Source organism: Anopheles funestus (assembly GCF_943734845.2).
Source record: "Anopheles funestus chromosome X unlocalized genomic scaffold, idAnoFuneDA-416_04 X_unloc_141, whole genome shotgun sequence".
Taxonomy (NCBI): Eukaryota; Metazoa; Arthropoda; class Insecta; order Diptera; family Culicidae; genus Anopheles; species Anopheles funestus.
The window spans coordinates 1-15,000 of record NW_026045085.1 but is presented as its reverse complement, the minus strand read 5'-3'; the positions used below and the strand labels follow the sequence as shown (position 1 = coordinate 15,000).

At 47.5% G+C, this 15,000-nt stretch overlaps 1 pseudogene; it reads left to right on the top strand.

Annotated features, from left to right (window-relative positions):
- The window catches only part of LOC125772911 (large subunit ribosomal RNA), a 5,074-nt pseudogene extending 4,233 nt beyond the window's left edge, over window positions 1–841 (top strand).
- Window positions 842–15,000: the final 14,159 nt, after the last annotated feature.

The window sequence follows — 15,000 nt, the reverse complement described above, 5'->3', positions numbered from 1 at the left end:
CAGCTGAGGATGTTGTCGGGAGACACCGGATCCGACCCGCCAAGCAGCTCCTCTCGTACAGCAGCGAATCGCGGACAGCTAAACACCGCGTGTTCAGCAGTCTCAGCCACACCTGGGCAGCGCTGACAGTCCGGGGATGACGTGAAGCCCATGTTGCACAGGTAGTCACGGAAGAATCCGTGACCGGACAGGGATAACTGGCTTGTGGCCGCCAAGCGTTCATAGCGACGTGGCTTTTTGATCCTTCGATGTCGGCTCTTCCTATCATTGTAAAGCAAAATTTACCAAGCGTAGGATTGTTCACCCTTTCAAGGGAACGTGAGCTGGGTTTAGACCGTCGTGAGACAGGTTAGTTTTACCCTACTGGTGTGCATTGTTTGTCGCTATCTTAACGGAATTCCTGTGCAGTACGAGAGGAACCACAGGTACGGACCACTGGCTCAATACTAGTTCGAACGGACTATGGTATGACGCTACGTCCGCTGGATTATGCCTGAACGCCTCTAAGGTCGTATCCAATCCGAGCTGATAGCGCTTCTTATACCCATTAGGTGGTCGTAAGCTAGCGGGCCTAACAACCCTCCGAGAACCGTCCGTGCTGTCCATTGGCACACTGGCGTCTCATCCCCGCTTACTACTAGGCCGCAAAGGGCGGGTTCGCGCTGCACGTGTTAGTACCATACATGTTGGGAACACCGGTGGACGAGCTTGCCGACTGTGGATATCACTAGTTTCGACACCTACGACCGCCCGCAAACGACGGGACTACAGGCTGGGAGCTTCAAGTTGTAGAGATGCGTTCGCATCGATCCTCTCAGGCGACCCATGCTTGGTGGTTAGTGCTTGCGCGTGCGCGCCCCGTGTGTGCTGGAATTGGCCAACCAGTGCACATTGGTGGTGCGTACCGTGACTTGCACCATGTGACGAGAGTGTTGAAGAACACTGTGTGGTGACTCTATGCCTATGTGATGGGGTGCTTGTAACACACGACCGAACCGACGGCTCGTTGGATGGTCACGACAGTGTGGTGCAGGTGCGCCCATGTGTAACGAATACATTGAGTGCCGTTGGAGGTTAGCGGTTGGTTGGTTGCATGCTACAACTTCGCGTTGTACATGGGCTGGCCGCTGCGCTTCCTTCGGGTTGCCACTTGATGTTGATAGGGTTGATGTATTGTGTTCGTTGACTTTTGGTTCATTCCAAAAGTCTTCGGACTTAGATAATTTTACAAGTGTCGGCGCTCTCGGACCGAAAATAAGAAGACAACTAAGAAGAAAAAGAGAAAGAAGCTAATAGTGGAAAGTATTCTTCTTCAAAGAAGGAACAAAAATTTTACAAGTGTTGAAAAATTTCCTAAGTCCAAAAAATTTTCTAAGTCCAGAAAATTTTCTAAGTCCCACAAAATGGAACATGATGAAGAAGATACAGAAGTTGAAAATTTTTCTAAGTCCAAAAAATTTTCTAAGTCCAGAAAATTTTCTAAGTCCAAAGTGTTGGAACAATTTCCAAAGGCCCATAGGTTGCACTGAATTTTCCTAAGTTGGCCACAAGTACCCATGAGGTATCGAGAAGGTTCACCCGAAGGACATAATATGTCCCAAAGTACCGATAGAGCACCCACAAAGAGCACCCAATTGGCCTAAGTTGGCCAAAAGTACCGATAGAGTACCCACAAGTAGCACTGAGTTGGCCTAAGTTGGCCAAAAGTACCGATAGAGCACCCACAAGTAGCACCCAATTGGCCTATGTTGGCCAAAAGTACCGATAGAGTACCCACAAGTAGCACTGAGTTGGCCTAAGTTGGCCAAAAGTACTGATAGAGTACCCACAAATAGCACCGAATGGGCCTAACATGGCCAAAAGTACCGATAGAGTACCCACAAATAGCACCGAATGGGCCTAACATGGCCAAAAGTACCGATAGAGCACCCACATATAGCACCCCATTGGCCTAAGTTGGCCAAAAGTACCGATAGAGTACCCACAAAGAGCACCCAATTGGCCTAAGTTGGCCAAAAGTACCGCCAAGTAGCACCATAGAGGCCCGAGTAGAGCGAAATGTGGGCCAAATTGAACATTTGAAAATTTTTACAAGTCCAGAAAATTTTCTAAGTCCAGAAAATTTTCTAAGTCCAAAGAGTTGGACAAATTTCCTTAGGCCCAAAGGTTGCACTGAATGTTCCTAAGTTGGCCATCAGTACCCATGAAGTATAGCGAAGGTTCACCCGAAAGACACAATACGCCCTAAAGTACCCACAGAGTACCCACAAGTTGCACCCAATTGGCCTAAGTTGGCCAGAAGTACCGACAAGTACCACCATAGAAGCCCGAGTAGAGCGAAATGTGGGCCAAAGTACCGAGTAGTTGCCACAAATGCCCAAATGGATACCAAAATGTGGTACCAAGCACCTAACTGTTGCAACAAATGCTAGCTTTCTGAGCAAAAGCTGTGGACCAATTTCGTAGAAGAACCGCCTAGGCGAAAAGGCAAAAATCGCCGAAGCTGGCCCGCTCGCAGAGCTCGCGGGCCAGGAGATACTCATAGGGCGCTTTACTAGAGTGGGGAACTTGAGAATTTTTGTGTCCGAGACTTTGGGCAACTTCGCGGCCGCCCCCTTAAAGTAAAAGATTTTCTCTGGGTGCCTAAAATTCGCAATTCCCGCAAAGTCGGGAAGACGTTAAAGTTTTTGCCCAAAAAATGGCCATCGATTTAAGGTGATTTTCCAATAAGAAAATGCTTCCTATTTTGAATTTTTTCGAATATTTCCTAAACTAAGCGTCGGAGCACATGGCCGTGGAGGAACTTTTGGTAGCTTTTGGCAAGGGCTATCGGATGAAATAATGCGAAAGGCCATCGGAGCGATATTGGATTAATGCGGGCCCATAAACGTACCTAAGAAGTGAAAATTGGTACCATGGCCCAAGGTTGCAAGAAATGCTTGAGTGTTAACCATCATCGGTACCAAGTACCTAGGTTATATCGAGTGCGTAGATGGAAGTCGGTACCAAAGGGAAACCTTCCTAGGCTAGGTGCACGCAAGTGAGTATGGATCGATCAGTAGAAAGATGGGAAGCCCAAGGAAACCTTCCTAGGCTAGGTGCACGCAAGTGAGTATGGATCGATCAGTAGAAAGATGGGAAGCCATAGGAAACCTTCCTAGGCTAGGTGCACGCAAGTGAGTATGGATCGATCAGTAGAAAGATGGGAAGCCATAGGAAACCTTCCTAGGCTAGGTGCACGCAAGTGAGTATGGATCGATCAGTAGAAAGATGGGAAGCCCAAGGAAACCTTCCTAGGCTAGGTGCACGCAAGTGAGTATGGATCGATCAGTAGAAAGATGGGAAGCCATAGGAAACCTTCCTAGGCTAGGTGCACGCAAGTGAGTATGGATCGATCAGTAGAAAGATGGGAAGCCATAGGAAACCTTCCTAGGCTAGGTGCACGCAAGTGAGTATGGATCGATCAGTAGAAAGATGGGAAGCCATAGGAAACCTTCCTAGGCTAGGTGCACGCAAGTGAGTATGGATCGATCAGTAGAAAGATGGGAAGCCCAAGGAAACCTTCCTAGGCTAGGTGCACGCAAGTGAGTATGGATCGATCAGTAGAAAGATGGGAAGCCCAAGGAAACCTTCCTAGGCTAGGTGCACGCAAGTGAGTATGGATCGATCAGTAGAAAGATGGGAAGCCATAGGAAACCTTCCTAGGCTAGGTGCACGCAAGTGAGTATGGATCGATCAGTAGAAAGATGGGAAGCCATAGGAAACCTTCCTAGGCTAGGTGCACGCAAGTGAGTATGGATCGATCAGTAGAAAGATGGGAAGCCATAGGAAACCTTCCTAGGCTAGGTGCACGCAAGTGAGTATGGATCGATCAGTAGAAAGATGGGAAGCCATAGGAAACCTTCCTAGGCTAGGTGCACGCAAGTGAGTATGGATCGATCAGTAGAAAGATGGGAAGCCATAGGAAACCTTCCTAGGCTAGGTGCACGCAAGTGAGTATGGATCGATCAGTAGAAAGATGGGAAGCCATAGGAAACCTTCCTAGGCTAGGTGCACGCAAGTGAGTATGGATCGATCAGTAGAAAGATGGGAAGCCATAGGAAACCTTCCTAGGCTAGGTGCACGCAAGTGAGTATGGATCGATCAGTAGAAAGATGGGAAGCCCAAGGAAACCTTCCTAGGCTAGGTGCACGCAAGTGAGTATGGATCGATCAGTAGAAAGATGGGAAGCCATAGGAAACCTTCCTAGGCTAGGTGCACGCAAGTGAGTATGGATCGATCAGTAGAAAGATGGGAAGCCCAAGGAAACCTTCCTAGGCTAGGTGCACGCAAGTGAGTATGGATCGATCAGTAGAAAGATGGGAAGCCATAGGAAACCTTCCTAGGCTAGGTGCACGCAAGTGAGTATGGATCGATCAGTAGAAAGATGGGAAGCCATAGGAAACCTTCCTAGGCTAGGTGCACGCAAGTGAGTATGGATCGATCAGTAGAAAGATGGGAAGCCATAGGAAACCTTCCTAGGCTAGGTGCACGCAAGTGAGTATGGATCGATCAGTAGAAAGATGGGAAGCCATAGGAAACCTTCCTAGGCTAGGTGCACGCAAGTGAGTATGGATCGATCAGTAGAAAGATGGGAAGCCATAGGAAACCTTCCTAGGCTAGGTGCACGCAAGTGAGTATGGATCGATCAGTAGAAAGATGGGAAGCCATAGGAAACCTTCCTAGGCTAGGTGCACGCAAGTGAGTATGGATCGATCAGTAGAAAGATGGGAAGCCCAAGGAAACCTTCCTAGGCTAGGTGCACGCAAGTGAGTATGGATCGATCAGTAGAAAGATGGGAAGCCATAGGAAACCTTCCTAGGCTAGGTGCACGCAAGTGAGTATGGATCGATCAGTAGAAAGATGGGAAGCCATAGGAAACCTTCCTAGGCTAGGTGCACGCAAGTGAGTATGGATCGATCAGTAGAAAGATGGGAAGCCCAAGGAAACCTTCCTAGGCTAGGTGCACGCAAGTGAGTATGGATCGATCAGTAAAAAGATGGGAAGCCATAGGAAACCTTCCTAGGCTAGGTGCACGCAAGTGAGTATGGATCGATCAGTAGAAAGATGGGAAGCCATAGGAAACCTTCCTAGGCTAGGTGCACGCAAGTGAGTATGGATCGATCAGTAGAAAGATGGGAAGCCATAGGAAACCTTCCTAGGCTAGGTGCACGCAAGTGAGTATGGATCGATCAGTAGAAAGATGGGAAGCCCAAGGAAACCTTCCTAGGCTAGGTGCACGCAAGTGAGTATGGATCGATCAGTAGAAAGATGGGAAGCCATAGGAAACCTTCCTAGGCTAGGTGCACGCAAGTGAGTATGGATCGATCAGTAGAAAGATGGGAAGCCATAGGAAACCTTCCTAGGCTAGGTGCACGCAAGTGAGTATGGATCGATCAGTAGAAAGATGGGAAGCCCAAGGAAACCTTCCTAGGCTAGGTGCACGCAAGTGAGTATGGATCGATCAGTAAAAAGATGGGAAGCCATAGGAAACCTTCCTAGGCTAGGTGCACGCAAGTGAGTATGGATCGATCAGTAGAAAGATGGGAAGCCATAGGAAACCTTCCTAGGCTAGGTGCACGCAAGTGAGTATGGATCGATCAGTAGAAAGATGGGAAGCCATAGGAAACCTTCCTAGGCTAGGTGCACGCAAGTGAGTATGGATCGATCAGTAGAAAGATGGGAAGCCATAGGAAACCTTCCTAGGCTAGGTGCACGCAAGTGAGTATGGATCGATCAGTAAAAAGATGGGAAGCCATAGGAAACCTTCCTAGGCTAGGTGCACGCAAGTGAGTATGGATCGATCAGTAGAAAGATGGGAAGCCATAGGAAACCTTCCTAGGCTAGGTGCACGCAAGTGAGTATGGATCGATCAGTAGAAAGATGGGAAGCCATAGGAAACCTTCCTAGGCTAGGTGCACGCAAGTGAGTATGGATCGATCAGTAGAAAGATGGGAAGCCATAGGAAACCTTCCTAGGCTAGGTGCACGCAAGTGAGTATGGATCGATCAGTAGAAAGATGGGAAGCCCAAGGAAACCTTCCTAGGCTAGGTGCACGCAAGTGAGTATGGATCGATCAGTAGAAAGATGGGAAGCCATAGGAAACCTTCCTAGGCTAGGTGCACGCAAGTGAGTATGGATCGATCAGTAGAAAGATGGGAAGCCATAGGAAACCTTCCTAGGCTAGGTGCACGCAAGTGAGTATGGATCGATCAGTAGAAAGATGGGAAGCCCAAGGAAACCTTCCTAGGCTAGGTGCACGCAAGTGAGTATGGATCGATCAGTAGAAAGATGGGAAGCCATAGGAAACCTTCCTAGGCTAGGTGCACGCAAGTGAGTATGGATCGATCAGTAGAAAGATGGGAAGCCATAGGAAACCTTCCTAGGCTAGGTGCACGCAAGTGAGTATGGATCGATCAGTAGAAAGATGGGAAGCCATAGGAAACCTTCCTAGGCTAGGTGCACGCAAGTGAGTATGGATCGATCAGTAGAAAGATGGGAAGCCCAAGGAAACCTTCCTAGGCTAGGTGCACGCAAGTGAGTATGGATCGATCAGTAAAAAGATGGGAAGCCATAGGAAACCTTCCTAGGCTAGGTGCACGCAAGTGAGTATGGATCGATCAGTAGAAAGATGGGAAGCCATAGGAAACCTTCCTAGGCTAGGTGCACGCAAGTGAGTATGGATCGATCAGTAGAAAGATGGGAAGCCATAGGAAACCTTCCTAGGCTAGGTGCACGCAAGTGAGTATGGATCGATCAGTAGAAAGATGGGAAGCCATAGGAAACCTTCCTAGGCTAGGTGCACGCAAGTGAGTATGGATCGATCAGTAGAAAGTGGGAAGCCCAGTACCAAATGCCCTAGTGAAGACCGTAAACGAATATCATGAACCGAGAAGGAGCACCAAATGCCCTAGTGAAGACCGTAAACGAATATCATGAACCGATAAGGAGCACCAAATGCCCTAGTGAAGACCGTAAACGAATATCATGAACCGAGAAGTAGCAACGAATGCCTGAAAAAGTACCAAGTCCACGGTATAGAGTAACGAGAGTTAACCGCCGTGATGTATGCAATGAGGGCAGCCATTGCATGGGTTCTGGACTTGGTTCGCGAATAACTTTTTTGCTAGACATCGGACAAAGTTGACGTGGAAGAACGAAATGTAGCATTTGGTGCCACCTATCCAAAACTTTTTCAAGATTGAAGATCCGATCGATACAGCCTGAGTTATAGGCAAAAGTTGGTGCAAAATTGAGCATTTTTAATGGTGAAAAATCGGTACTCCTCGAATAGCTCCTGTTGGAAGCATCGGACCACATGGTCGTGGAGGAACATATTGTAGCGCGCGGTGTCAAGTATCGACACCCAAAACCGCATGTCCGATGGACGGAAAATGACCAAGTTATAGTGAAAACTTGGTTGCACCAAATTCCCGAAGAAGTGCAACGAGAAGGTGAATGCGATGGTTGTTCGTCGAATAGCTCCGGCCACAGACATGGTAGCGATTAGTGGTGCATGGAAGAAATCTAGCCACAAGTGCCATCTACCCATGGCCAGAAGAAAGTGTGGCCATATCTTGGATACCGGCGGAGCTATGGGGCAAATATGGGCCAAAAATGGTGCAAGTTGGACCAAAAATCTGAAAAAGTACCTAGGTAAATGCGATGGTTGTTCGTCGAATAGCTCCGGCCACAGACATGGTAGCGATTAGTGGTGCATGGAAGAAATCTAGCCACAAGTGCCATCTACCCATGGCCAGAAGAAAGTGTGGCCATATCTTGGATACCGGCGGAGCTATGGGGCAAATATGGGCCAAAAATGGTGCAAGTTGGACCAAAAATCCGAAAAAGTACCTAGGTAAATGCGATGGTTGTTCGTCGAATAGCTCCGGCCAGAGACATGGTAGCGATTAGTGGTGCATGGAAGAAATCTAGCCACAAGTGCCATCTACCCATGGCCAGAAGAAAGTGTGGCCATATCTTGGATACCGGCGGAGCTATGGGGCAAATACGGGCCAACAATGGTGCCAGGTGGACCAAAAATCCGACCAAGTGCGCGAGGCGCTTTCGTGAATAGCTCCGGCCACAGACATGGTAGCGATTAGTGGTGCATGGAAGAAATCTAGCCACAAGTGCCATCTACCCATGGCCAGAAGAAAGTGTGGCCATATCTTGGATACCGGCGGAGCTATGGGGCAAATATGGGCCAAAAATGGTGCAAGTTGGACCAAAAATCTGAAAAAGTACCTAGGTAAATGCGATGGTTGTTCGTCGAATAGCTCCGGCCACAGACATGGTAGCGATTAGTGGTGCATGGAAGAAATCTAGCCACAAGTGCCATCTACCCATGGCCAGAAGAAAGTGTGGCCATATCTTGGATACCGGCGGAGCTATGGGGCAAATATGGGCCAAAAATGGTGCACGTTGGACCAAAAATCCGAAAAAGTACCTAGGTAAATGCGATGGTTGTTCGTCGAATAGCTCCGGCCACAGACATGGTAGCGATTAGTGGTGCATGGAAGAAATCTAGCCACAAGTGCCATCTACCCATGGCCAGAAGAAAGTGTGGCCATATCTTGGATACCGGCGGAGCTATGGGGCAAATATGGGCCAAAAATGGTGCAAGTTGGACCAAAAATCCGACCAAGTGCGCGAGACGCTTTCGTGAATAGCTCCGGCCACAGACATGGTAGCGATTAGTGGTGCATGGAAGAAATCTAGCCACAAGTGCCATCTACCCATGGCCAGAAGAAAGTGTGGCCATATCTTGGATACCGGCGGAGCTATGGGGCAAATATGGGCCAAAAATGGTGCAAGTTGGACCAAAAATCCGACCAAGTGCGCGAGGCGCTTTCGTGAATAGCTCCGGCCACAGACATGGTAGCGATTAGTGGTGCATGGAAGAAATCTAGCCACAAGTGCCATCTACCCATGGCCAGAAGAAAGTGTGGCCATATCTTGGATACCGGCGGAGCTATGGGGCAAATATGGGCCAAAAATGGTGCAAGTTGGACCAAAAATCCGAAAAAGTACCTAGGTAAATGCGATGGTTGTTCGTCGAATAGCTCCGGCCAGAGACATGGTAGCGATTAGTGGTGCATGGAAGAAATCTAGCCACAAGTGCCATCTACCCATGGCCAGAACAAAGTGTGGCCATATCTTGGATACCGGCGGAGCTATGGGGCAAATACGGGCCAACAATGGTGCCAGGTGGACCAAAAATCCGACCAAGTGCGCGAGGCGCTTTCGTGAATAGCTCCGGCCACAGACATGGTAGCGATTAGTGGTGCATGGAAGAAATCTAGCCACAAGTGCCATCTACCCATGGCCAGAAGAAAGTGTGGCCATATCTTGGATACCGGCGGAGCTATGGGGCAAATATGGGCCAAAAATGGTGCAAGTTGGACCAAAAATCCGAAAAAGTACCTAGGTAAATGCGATGGTTGTTCGTCGAATAGCTCCGGCCACAGACATGGTAGCGATTAGTGGTGCATGGAAGAAATCTAGCCACAAGTGCCATCTACCCATGGCCAGAAGAAAGTGTGGCGCTATCTTGGATACCGGCGGAGCTATGGGGCAAATATGGGCCAAAAATGGTGCCAGGTGGACCAAAAATCCGACCAAGTGCGCAAGGCGCTTTCGTGAATAGCTCCGGCCACAGACATGGTAGCGATTAGTGGTGCATGGACGAAATCTAGCCACAAGTGCCATCTAGCCATGGCCAGAAGAAAGTGTGGCCATATCTTGGATACCGGCGGAGCTATGGGGCAAATATGGGCCAAAAATGGTGCAAGTTGGACCAAAAATCCGACCAAGTGCGCAAGGCGCTTTCGTGAATAGCTCCGGCCACAGACATGGTAGCGATTAGTGGTGCATGGAAGAAATCTAGCCACAAGTGCCATCTACCCATGGCCAGAAGAAAGTGTGGCGCTATCTTGGATACCGGCGGAGCTATGGGGCAAATATGGGCCAAAAATGGTGCCAGGTGGACCAAAAATCCGACCAAGTGCGCAAGGCGCTTTCGTGAATAGCTCCGGCCACAGACATGGTAGCGATTAGTGGTGCATGGAAGAAATCTAGCCACAAGTGCCATCTACCCATGGCCAGAAGAAAGTGTGGCGCTATCTTGGATACCGGCGGAGCTATGGGGCAAATATGGGCCAAAAATGGTGCCAGGTGGACCAAAAATCCGACCAAGTGCGCAAGGCGCTTTCGTGAATAGCTCCGGCCACAGACATGGTAGCGATTAGTGGTGCATGGAAGAAATCTAGCCACAAGTGCCATCTACCCATGGCCAGAAGAAAGTGTGGCGCTATCTTGGATACCGGCGGAGCTATGGGGCAAATATGGGCCAAAAATGGTGCCAGGTGGACCAAAAATCCGACCAAGTGCGCAAGGCGCTTTCGTGAATAGCTCCGGCCACAGACATGGTAGCGATTAGTGGTGCATGGTAGAAATCTAGCCACAAGTGCCATCTACCCATGGCCAGAAGAAAGTGTGGCCATATCTTGGATACCGGCGGAGCTATGGGGCAAATACGGGCCAACAATGGTGCCAGGTGGACCAAAAATCCGACCAAGTGCGCGAGGCGCTTTCGTGAATAGCTCCGGCCACAGACATGGTAGCGATTAGTGGTGCATGGAAGAAATCTAGCCACAAGTGCCATCTACCCATGGCCAGAAGAAAGTGTGGCCATATCTTGGATACCGGCGGAGCTATGGGGCAAATATGGGCCAAAAATGGTGCTAGTTGGACCAAAAATCCGAAAAAGTACCTTGGTAAATGCGATGGTTGTTCGTCGAATAGCTCCGGCCACAGACATGGTAGCGATTAGTGGTGCATGGAAGAAATCTAGCCACAAGTGCCATCTACCCATGGCCAGAAGAAAGTGTGGCGCTATCTTGGATACCGGCGGAGCTATGGGGCAAATATGGGCCAAAAATGGTGCCAGGTGGACCAAAAATCCGACCAAGTGCGCAAGGCGCTTTCGTGAATAGCTCCGGCCACAGACATGGTAGCGATTAGTGGTGCATGGACGAAATCTAGCCACAAGTGCCATCTAGCCATGGCCAGAAGAAAGTGTGGCCATATCTTGGATACCGGCGGAGCTATGGGGCAAATATGGGCCAAAAATGGTGCAAGTTGGACCAAAAATCCGAAAAAGTACCTAGGTAAATGCGATGGTTGTTCGTCGAATAGCTCCGGCCACAGACATGGTAGCGATTAGTGGTGCATGGAAGAAATCTAGCCACAAGTGCCATCTACCCATGGCCAGAAGAAAGTGTGGCCATATCTTGGATACCGGCGGAGCTATGGGGCAAATACGGGCCAAAAATGGGTAAAATTCGACGGTTCAAAGCCAAGGGTAAATTTTTTTATTCCTCTAATAACTTCTAGCACAGACATTGAATCGGTTGGTGATGTATGGATGAAATGTAGCAAACAGTTGGAACTACCCATAAAATCTTAAAGATTGACGATCCAATGTATAGAACCGGAGTAATGTGCGATACTTGGAGAAAAATCGAGTGAAAAATTAACTATAAACTGTTTTTGGCCCATAACTCGAATACTAGACATCGGAAGGGGGGGTCGTAGAACGATTTTTTGTTGCCCTATCGATTCCCTATCGAACGAGCAAAAGTTGTTTTTTTGACCAAAAAGGACCCCTACTCTAGTAAAATTGGCCTGATTTTACTAGTCCCCGGTACCCGTACAGGCAAAATGAGCAAAATGCTCAAGTATGAATGGTTTTTGGCCCATAACTCGAATACTAGACGTCGCAGGGGGGTGTCATGGAACAATTTTTGGTAGCCCTTGAAATTATCTATCGAATGACATATACTTGATTTTTTGACCAAAAAGCTCCTAGACTAGTAAAAATCGCATCATTTTACTAGAGTCGGGTACCCTGGACGAAAAACCGCTTAAGTTGCGGTTTTTGGCTAATAACTCGAATACTAGGCGTCGGAGGGGGGTGCCGTAGAACAATTTTTGGTAGCCCTTGAAATTATCTATCGAATGACATATACTTGATTTTTGGCCAAAAAGTTCCCTAGACTAGTAAAAATCGCATCATTTTACTAGAGTCGGGTACCCTGGACGAAAAACCGCTATAGTTGCGGTTTTTGGCTAATAACTCTAATACTAGACGTCGGAGGGGGGTGTCGTGGAACAATTTTTGGTAGCCCTTGAAATTATCTATCGAATGACATATACTTGATTTTTGGCCAAAAAGTTCCCTAGACTAGTAAAAATCGCATCATTTTACTAGAGTCGGGTACCCTGGACGAAAAACCGCTTAAGTTGCGGTTTTTGGCTAATAACTCGAATACTAGACGTCGCAGGGGGGTGTCGTGGAACAATTTTTGGTAGCCCTTGAAATTATCTATCGAATGACATATACTTGATTTTTTGACCAAAAAGTTCCTAGACTAGTAAAAATCGCATCATTTTACTAGAGTCGGGTACCCTGTACGAAAAACCGCTATAGTTGCGGTTTTTGGCCAATAACTCGAATACTAGACGTCGGAGGGGGGTGCCGTAGAACAATTTTTTGTAGCCCTTGAAATTACCTTTCGAATGATATATAGTGGTTTTTTGGTCAAACAGTGACCCCGAGACTAGTAACCCTCCATACACAAAACCGCCTAAAAAGTTTTGGTTTTGCAAAATTTTGAAAAGTGCGTCAAAAAAATTTTTTCAAAAAGTACCAAATCGTGATCAGAACTCACTATAGACCATAAAAAGTGAAATCCGATGGTCATTTGCAACACTTGGTCAATCGAGAAAAATTTCACTTTTTTACTAGAGTCGGGTACCCTGAACGAAAAATCGCTCAAGTGATGGTTTTTGGCCAATAACTCGAATACTAGACGTCGGAGGGGGGTGCCGTAGAACAATTTTTTGTAGCCCTTGAAATTACCTTTCGAATGATATATAGTGGTTTTTTGGTCAAACAGTGACCCCGAGACTAGTAACCCTCCATACACAAAACCGCCTACAAAAACTTTGTTTTGAAAAATTTTGAAAAGTTCAAAAAAATTTTTTTTTCAAAAACTACTAAAACGTGATAAGAACTTACTATAGACCATGAAAAGTGATATCCGATGATAATTTGCAAAAGTTGGTAACTAGTAAAAAATTTCACTTTTTTACTAGAGTCGGTGCAACGAGAAAAAAAAAGTCCGTGATGGAGAAAAATGGCACGTTTTCCACGCCTGTACGCTTTCGTTTTCTATATAGGGGGTAGGTGAGCCAGAAGCATGAATTTGACTGAGTACGTATCTTTATGAATTGGGCCCTTCTAAATCGATTGAGACTACCCCCAGGACGATCGGACGACTGCTTCTGGCTCAAAATGTGGTTTTTAGATTTTGATCGTCAATTATGAGAGAAAAAATCGATTAGAAGTAAAGATACGAAATGCTTGGTCTAAGTTGGGAAACGACTTCGGATATTTGTTGGACGTTGTCGTAGAAGGTCCGAGGACCAAGGAAAAGTGATTTCCAAGTGGATTTATGCACTATTAGTCGATGGTAAGATGTGAAATTAGTAGAACTTACCATACAGTTTGCGAAGTTGAAGCAATCGGTTGGTGAAGATGGTACTGTCTGTCCAATTTGGTGGTTCGGAATGAGTGAAACGATGTTGATGATGGATAGACGTTCCGATTGCCCCCGATCGGGGAACATATAGTGGTCTTTAAGGTCCAAGTACCTATGTTTTGGTAAGCAGAACTGAGAGTTAAAGGATGAAAGTCGGCCATTCCTAATATCATCCTATCGGTGGTTCGCGAGTTGTTTGAGGACCGGAGCAGCTCGCGATGAAACGGTCCTAGGGTATTGGTTATCCATCCAAGGAAGAGTAAATGCGATCCTAGATGTGTGTCGTTGGCCGTTCTACCGGTATCGCCTATCGATGAGATATCGACGGGCATGCCTTACTCGAAAGTTGAATTCTAGGATCGATGGTCAAACAGACCTATGAGAGATAAACCAAACTGAACACGTATTGATGTCGGCTTTTCCTATCATTTGATGCCGCAGGTTGTTTAGGGACCGGAGCAACTTGCGGCCGAGACGGTCCCCGGGGGTTTCTTTCTCCAAGGAGTGGAAACTATTAAGCAAGAGTTGTAGCAAGATACGATCCTCTGATGTGTCGTTGGCCGTTCATGCGGTATCGCCTGTCGATGAGATATCGATGGGCATGCCTTACTCTACCGACCTTCTAATTGAGAGTATTAATCAGGGATCGATGGTCAAACAAGACCAATGAGCGATAAACCAAACTGAACACGTATTGATGTCGGCTTTTCCTATCATTTGATGCCGCAGGTTGTTTAGGGACCGGAGCAGCTTGCGGCCGAGACGGTCCCCGGGGGTTTCTTTCTCCAAGGAGAAGAAACGATTAAGCAAAAGTTGTAGCAAGATACGATCCTCTGATGTGTCGTTGGCCGTTCAAGCGGTATCGCCTGTCGATGAGATATCGATGGGCATGCCTTACTCTCCCGACTGGATTACTGAGAGTTTAATCAGGGATCGATGGTCAAACAGACCAATGAGCGATAAACCAAACTGAACACATATTGATGTCGGCATTTCCTATCATTTGTCGCAGGTTGTTTAGGGACCGGAGCAGCTTGCGACCGAGACGGTCCCCGGGGGTTTCTTTCTCTAAGGAGTGGAAACGATTAAGCAAAAGTCGTAGCAATAATCGATCACCTGATGTGTCGTTGGCCGTTCTTGCGGTATCGCCTGTCGATGAGATATCGATGGGCATGCCTTACTCTCCTGACTGTTTAATTGAGAGTTATAATCAGGGATCGATGGTCAAAAAGACCAATGAGCGATAAACCAAACTGAACACATATTGATGTCGGCATTTCCTATCATTTGTCGCAGGTTGTTTGGGGACCGGAGCAGCTTGCGACCGAGACGGTCCCTTCCCGAAAGATGGTGA